General features: G+C 35.3%; 1 protein-coding gene across 4 annotated transcripts in view; it reads right to left on the bottom strand.

Annotated features, from left to right (window-relative positions):
- Window positions 1–1,288: 1,288 nt before the first annotated feature.
- Window positions 1,289–8,383, bottom strand: part of LOC137489472 (uncharacterized) — a 205,072-nt gene continuing 197,977 nt past the window's right edge. Inside the window, exons 4-8 of one of the 4 annotated variants that reach the window (XR_012402270.1) lie at window positions 4,816–4,896; window positions 3,611–3,699; window positions 3,454–3,519; window positions 2,322–3,179; window positions 1,289–1,465 (exon numbers count right to left, since the gene is read on the bottom strand). The gene's annotated coding sequence lies outside the window, so the exon portion shown is untranslated. Of the gene's footprint in view, window positions 1,466–2,108; window positions 3,180–3,453; window positions 3,520–3,610; window positions 3,700–4,815; window positions 4,897–8,383 lie in introns of those variants that run through there. The other 3 variants (XR_012402271.1, XR_012402268.1, XR_012402269.1) reach the window with 3 other exon arrangements.

Raw genomic sequence — 8,383 nt, 5'->3', positions numbered from 1 at the left:
TCTTTTTAGCAACCATGGTTAAGGTTCATATCCTGATTCTTGATGTCTGTGTGTCATAATGAGCTGCTTGAGCTCGATGGTTTAGTGCATAACACTTTAATTATTAATTGCATCCTAATTGTTTGTTGAACCTTTATGAAAAGCAGCAGACTGCCAGCAGTTTTGTCCCATACAGCTTTAATACAAACATGTTTGCATTTTTTTATTAATTTACTTATTTATCACCTGAAATTATATCTATAAAATTTAAACACAAACAATATAGTTTCTCATGACATTTCTTGTTATAACTGATATGTTTTAGAAACACATTAAAATAGAAGAGTAAAGTTTCAAGAGCTCAACTAAGCAGCCTCTGATCTCCATGATGGTGAGCAAATTAAATATTTTTAATAAAAAAATATAAACCTCTGTTCATTGTCAAATATTTTTACAGAAATGAAGTCAAACTGTAATCAGTGAAGCTGCTAATGCTGTTATTTAATTGAGTTGTTTAAAGGTGCAGTAGGTGATTGTCTTCAGAAACATTTTTTGTTGTGCTGGTTGAAAGTCTCTTCACAGTCCCATAGTAATGATAACAGTAAATGATCTGAATGTGTTACTTGTATTTTTATATTCTGGGTAAAGCATAAAACTAAAAAATGTTCATCAAATTAAATAGAGGCGGACCGTCATCTCCCATAATTCTGATAAGCAGGTCAGGCTGTCTGTCAGCAAATGTAGATTAGGACTTCTGCGCATCTGTTCACGCAGATCCACCATTAGCGCGTGCCTGTCTGCAAAATGTTTACTTGCTACAAGATTGAGTTTGTGCTTTTTTTTCTCCCAAAGTGTCCAAAAAAAGGTCATTTTATCATAGTTTAACAGAGTCCCAAAAGTGTTGTTTAACAGGAGTTTGTGTATAGCCAGAGTCCCTAAAGCAGGCAATAGTATGATCCTGCACAACTGGAGTAGCTGCGCTCTCAGGACCGCATTTTTAGGACCGCATTTTTAGGACCCTAGTTTTTTGCGGAAGCGCCACCTACCGGATTGGATGACATAGTGAAACTGCATTTCTAGGACCCGTTTTCAGGCACTTTTTTCCAGAGGTTAAAGTGTAAAACGCCTGCTTTAAATAACAATTTTAAAATGAAACAAATGAATTTACACCTAAAATATAAATGAATAAATAGAGTTGAGTGCCTTAAAAGTCTTAAATTCCTTGAAAAATACTGTATATTGATGAACCCCATTACATTGAACTAATTGGCTCAGTATTAGGGAAAATAAATTGAAATCAAATGGGATCAGCATTTGCAGTTACTAATTTAATACCAGGTTGTAAAGGTTTTAGAGAGTCAAGACACAAGAATGATTGAAGAATGTACATTTATATAAATATCCACACAGTCTTTCTGTATTAATGCAATTCAACCACAAAAATGACCCCACTGTTTATTCAGTTGCTGCATTCAATTTTTTATTCCTGTGAATGAGAGAGAAGAAGAGAGTTCAAGTATATGTATGTATGTATGTATGTATGTGTATATATATATATATATATATATATATATATATATATATATATATATATACGTATATATATATATATATATATATATATACGTATATATATATATATATATATATATATATATATATATATATACATACGTATATATATATATATATATATATATATATACATACGTATATATATATATATATATATATATATATATATATATATATATATATATATATATATATATATATATACACATATATATACATATGTATATATACATATATATATATGTATATATATATATATATATGTATGTATGTATATATATATATATATATATATATATATATATATATATATGTATATATATACATACATACACACAGTAGGGTAAATAAATATTCAACACGTTTCTAATTGTCTCAGAAAACATATTTCTAAAGGTGCTATTGACCTGAAAACCAAAGAAAAAAATATATGAATAGAAAACAAATCTAATTACTTTACAAATTGTTATCAACATCTGGTGAAAATTTCATGTCAACAGCACCTTTAAAAATATGTTTTCTGAGAAAAATGGATACGTGTTGAATATTCAATTCAATTTCAATTAATTTCATCTTTATTTCTAAAGCACTTTTACAATGTAGATTGTGTCAAAGCAGCTTAACATTTATTAAATTCAGTTCAGTTCAGTGTGGTTTAGTTTTCACTGCTGAAAGTCCAAACACTGAAAAGCAAATCCATCGATGCACAGTTCCACAAGTCCTAAACCAAGCAAACCAATGGCGACAGTGGAGGAACAAAACTTTACCAATTGATGAAAGTGAAGGAATAAACCTTGAGAGAAACCAGGCTCAGTTGGGCACAACCATTTCTCTTCTGGCCACACTTCACGTGCAGAGCTGCAGTCTAAGCGCTGGAGGCTGAAGAACACTGGGCATCCATCGTGGAGAAGCTGCTGGTGTGAGTAGGGCACCAGCGGGTTTTCAGGCTGGACCACAGGATCAATGTGGGCACTCATCTGTCGCTGGGGTCTTTCATTAATCAGTCTCATGCTCTCCACTTCTCCATGACCACCACTGCATCTGCTCATGATACGGTCTGGTCCAGGATTATGGATACATCTAGAAGTCCTCTATGGTGGCATCATCTCTTCACAGGTCACGATCTCTAGAGGCCTCTAGATAAATATCCCCAGGTGGAAATAGGGAACAAGGAAAATAATTAGCGCAGCTGCTGTTCATAGTGTATTTAAACAAAAGATATTAAATATAAAGACAAAAATGAAGTGCTATGAGATAAATTAGCAGTTTTATAAATAAACATGAAACGCACATGATTATTTATAACAAAATGTCTGGTGCATTAAGACAGCAAGAGTGTGTCCTCCAGGTGGTTTGTCAATCCCACTCACCCACATAGAGCACATGGGGCAGCACAGTGGTTAGCACCGTCGCCTCACAGCAAGAAGGTTGCTGGTTCAAGCCCCGGCTGGGCCAGTGGTCATTTCTGTGTGGAGTTTGCATGTTCTCCCCATGTTCAAGTATATAAGTGTAAATGGGTGTTTCCCAGTACTGGGTTGCGGCTGGAAGGGTATCCACTGTGTAAAACATATGCTGCATAAGTTGGCGGTTCATTCTGCTGTGGCAACCCCTGATAAATAAAGGGACTAAGTCGAAAAGAAAAATGAATGTATATAGATATTCTTGAATATGTAAAATCATGTATATAAACTCAAAAGGTTAATCAATTGTTATGCAATTAAATTTAGATTAATATTTAATATAAGTGGTATAATAACAAACATTTGCTTTACAGTGTTAGCTATAATATATATATACACACACACACACACACATATATATATATGCACTGTTGGGAGAACCAAACAGGAAACCTTACTGCCAACTCCATATTTTTTAGTATATAAGAGCAATACCCACCTATTGAATGGTCTCTCTTCTTTCGTCAGTTGTTTGTCAATCTGTCTGTTAAATTCTTTTACTTCACTGCAATAGAGAACAATCACTGTTGAGTTAACATATATACCAGTAACAAAAAGGCTCTTTGAGCATTGTGCAAAATTAACCATATTCTGACCTGTAATGATAACCGTTACCAGAAAGAAAGACCTGCTCAGCATCATCCAAAGACAAGCTCCTCAAGACACCCAGAGCATGTACGATGTCCTATGAAAAAAATAAAATAAAATCATTTAAATATGGACTAAAATACCACCACAGAACAGCAAATCATTTTACATGGGTTCATAAATGAGTAGCACCCAGCATGCAGTTTATATACTTATTTGGCCAGACATTCCTCTGGAAAATGAACACCACAGATAAGCTGCACTTTATCATAGATATGCTATAAACTCAAGAACACAGCTAGCATTTGTAACTGTATTAATAAACTACTTATCAATGTCTATTAAATGTGAGTTAATGCTAAACAAATAAAATATTAATAAATTAACTAGTTATTAAATGCTTAATAAATTATTTATAGTATGCAGATGTTATAAAGTGTAACTCAACAGTTTGCGATAACCTCAATGAAAATATTCCTGTAGTTTGTTTTCTTTTCTTCCTACAATGGGCCTAGGCAATCCAATCATATTGGCCATCACTTCTTATTCGCCAGGTAAAACATACCTGATATACATTAAAGATATGAGACTTTATATGGTTAAGGCCTGCAGAATAAGCCTAACTTTTAAAACCGTCAAACATCTCATTCATCACTGTAAAACGATGACAAAACATCAGGCTAATAACACATTGTGGGGCTAACAGGCAGTCAGCACAATTTTTAATGTGCTAATGTAATACAACGTTGAGTAATGGTTTTTACACGAATATAACAAAATATAGATAAATCTGAAACTCTCACATCAACGTGCTTTTACCATCTTAGTTTAATGCATGTGTCACTAAGCGTATTAGACCGCCGTTAAGTCAACAAGCCATTAAAACAATGTTTCAATAAACCATTGTCACGAACTACGATCGTCGTAGCATTTAATCAAACTAGAAAACGAACTCTAGAAAATTATTAACAGTTATAGCAGCTCTTACTCTGGCTGTGTAAAATTATCCATAATTATTATTATCATATTTTATTCTTCTGGAAAAAAAAACTCGTCACGTAACATTTTTGTCCCAGTCCCCAGACCGTTGGGGTAAATCATGCAGGCTAATCTGGCATTTCTGCATAACTTTACAGTATAAAACAGCAGCATTACAAAATAAAAACATACTTTAACAGTTTAAAATAAAACTTAATAGAAAATCCGTACTTACACTTTCCTTCTTGTCATCCGTGTCGTCCATTAGCGCATCCTTGATTCAATTCGACAGTTGGCGCTGTCAGGGTTTATAACCCTGTATTTGTGTCCAGGAACGCTAGTGAGTGAGTGTTTGGTTGTTTTTTTCCCATGGCACTTCCTTAGTGCTCACCTGATCGGATGTTTACTTTGACTTTTGCTTTTTCCAGGACTCACTCCTCAAACACTTGTTTTTTTGCATTTGAGTAGTAGTGTAAAGGTCTTTAGATTTTGGCATGATGTCTAGCTTTTGAGGCTCTTTTGGACTACTTCACTTTGTCAGACAGGTCATATTTAGGTGATTTTTTGATTACGAACATGTGTGGTAGTAATCAGGTCTGGGTGTGGCTAAAGAAAGCCGGTGTGAGAAATTAAAGTTATGTTTTAATGAGGAAAAACATTTTCACACAAGGCTATGTTGTTCAGTACTTTGTCTTCCTTTTAAGTATAAAAACCTTCATTTAAAAACAGCACAATGTGTTTAATTGCAGCCAATCATCATCCCTTAATCAGCACATGAGGATCCACAGTGGAGAGAAACCATTCACATGCACTCAGTGTGGGAAAAGTTTCATCCGCTCATCATCTCTTAGTCTACACATGAGGATTCACACTGGAGAGAAACCATTCACATGCACTCAGTGTAGGAAGAGTTTCAGCAACTCATCACACTTTAATAAACACATGATGAGCCAGGCTATTAATTTTAAATTCAAAATTCTTCTCCTTGCATTTAGATCCCTAAATAGCCTAGCACCCTCCTATCTCTGCAACATGCTTGTCCCCTACACTCCAACTCTTTCTTTACGTTCTGCTGACTCTGGCCTTCTCGCTGTCCCTCGGTACCGCCTCTCTTCAATGGGGGCAGATCATTTAGTGTTATTGCACCTGTAACGAATATGGTGGACCAGACACATAAACATTTTGCATTTTATTATACAACCAGCCAACTTTGCCCAGAGAAGGCTCGAAACCTGATTCCAAGGTATTTACGACCCAAAGGAATGTGCCATGCGGCACTAGGCACAGGAATGACTTACAAAGGACTATTTAAACTGCTTGTTTAACACTGTTTTCATATAAACTTTACTCTATATGTTTAATCATATGTTTTGCAAAGTTTCCCTTTCTCTTGTATTAATATTTTTGGTTTTAATACCCCTGCATATAATTTTTTAACGGTTCCTAGGCTAAACAACCTCCTATACTGTTCAAGTTTGGACTTTTCGAAAAGCTTACTTGCTGTACAAATTGATCGTTGACATTTTATTTTAATATGAGTGCAACATATTAATGTTTTAAGAGACTTTAAAATTTTTTGTCCCGATTTACATAAAATTTGCCTATGCAAATTATTCTGCCTCGGACAAAGACCCATAAATTTAATATTCCAGGAAGTTAGCTTCTTATTGGTCAACTTTCCATGGAGGGTGGATCCGAACCTACCCTATAATGTTGAAGACCAAGCTAAACTCCCCCTCTTCGCACGCACTCTCTCTGTTCAAACTCTCCTGGGACCTCTGTTGGGACCCTTTCTTCAAACACGCTGCCTGGAAGCTCCCCCTCTCTCTCCCAACTCCAGGCAACCCCAACCCCCCCTCCTCCCCCCTCCTCCTCTGCTCTGGAAACACGTTGTTTTGAAACCTTCTTCAAACTTAGCAACTTCCTCACAAACCTAAGTATTGAAACCTTCAAGAAAGCAGGCAGAAACCCAGACGGAAAGGGTTAATCGCACCACGCTCAGACATTTTTCTGTTCAGAACTTTTGCGGCGTCAACCAACAAAGGATCAGCCAACCAACAACATGCTCAACAACGGGAGTTCGGACATCACGAACAGACCGCAAGTATCACCTTTCTCCCAACATCTAAACTGGTGTGAACTAAATTAACCCTAAAGAGACAATAGAAGGGTTATATTGAATTTGATTACGTTTGGTTGCTTGGTTTGTTCTTACAGACTCATAGGTTTTTCCCATCATTACATCTTCTCAACCTCTTCACGTTTGTTACTCTCCCCTATGCTTGTATGAAATTGTGTTTGTGTTAGGTGTTAGTTTCTGTTGGATTAGTCAATAAAGTTTAATTTTGTATAAAGAAAGGTGCCTGTGTATATTAATGAATCTAATGTCTTGAACTTTGATCTTGCTACCCTGCTCAAATTTTTTGTTGATAGCATCGCTGAACGATTCGTTTGTTCGGATCAAAAGAGTCGATTCATTTGAAGCCCCGTTTAAATGAATCTTCCTCCCGCTAAGCTAGCCCGCTATATAATGTTCCAGAAGGTACACGAGCCTTGAAATCTAAATCATAACTCACAACATTATAACGGTGGAAAAGGCGCAGGAAGAACAACCTTGAGCTAATTTACTACTGTAATAATGGTGTAGATATGCGAACACTTTAATCTACAGTATAATTTGTCACAGATTATTAATGTGGATATGCGTGCAAGTTAATCTATATTATTATTATGATGTGCTACCTGTTTATTTGTGGAGGATAAACAAAGCATGAAAAATGTAATTTATTACAGTAATCTTTCAAGCTTGTTCCCAGACAAGTCTCTGGGTCACTAATACTTCGTATTTCTGGAAAACACAGTTTCACACCACCTAAAAATTAATTTGTTTCTAATTAATTCATTTATTTATTGAACCTGCTAATCCAGCCAGAATATTTTTTTTTCTATGGTTGCATCTGCATTTTAGTTTCTGTGATAGGCATACTGTATCTTTCTCATTTAATTCAATAAAGTTGTTCTTTAAACAGCTTAAGCATTGTGATTTAAACCTGTATTTTGACTCTAATTGTAAAGTGTTATTATGCACATCTGAAATCAAATGCATTTTTTTTCTAATGTAAAATACATGTTGAAATAGAACACAAATACACAAATGTATTTAATATTCCACAGTTTTATTTTTTGAGTAAATGGTTTTCACAATTTTTGCCTATAATTTAAATGTTCTCTCTGTGTGTTTAAGTATACTGTGTATAGAAGAGTTGAATGAATTTATGCTCTTGATGAATGTGTACAGATGAATATTTGTATAAATAAAAAATGATGACAGATTGTGGTGTTTTGTCTTATATAAGCTTCACTTCCTGCTTTGCTACTGTTTGGACGTCTTTGCCTACTGCTCCGCTCTTTGCACTCTTGCTTTTATATCTTATACCCTAATTTTAACTTGAGCCTATCAGCACAGTGCTCAAAAAACACAGCTTGAAGATCAGCATCGATTTTACAAACATTCTGGAATATAGCTTTACTAACAAGAGGGGAATTACCGTCTAAACAATCCTCCTGCTACCAGCTGCTTACATTCCGGAGACGGGAAAACACGGCTGTGAAAATGCCTCTGGATCGGATTAATTCAGATTCTCACTGCTGTACAAACTGCCACAAACTTCTACAAAGGATTGCAGTTCTTGAAACGAAGTTGCTTGCGATCCGACCAGAACTTCAGCTTCATTGTGGATCCTCTCAGCACACAGCCGGTGAGTCCCATAAATCTGTTCCTGCTACTGTTTTGAGCACAGAAA

The sequence above is a fragment of the Danio rerio genome, chromosome 4 (genome assembly GCF_049306965.1).
Source record: "Danio rerio strain Tuebingen ecotype United States chromosome 4, GRCz12tu, whole genome shotgun sequence".
NCBI lineage: Eukaryota > Metazoa > Chordata > Actinopteri > Cypriniformes > Danionidae > Danio > Danio rerio.
Note: the sequence above shows the minus strand (reverse complement) of the source record. Positions and strands in the feature narration are given on the sequence as shown.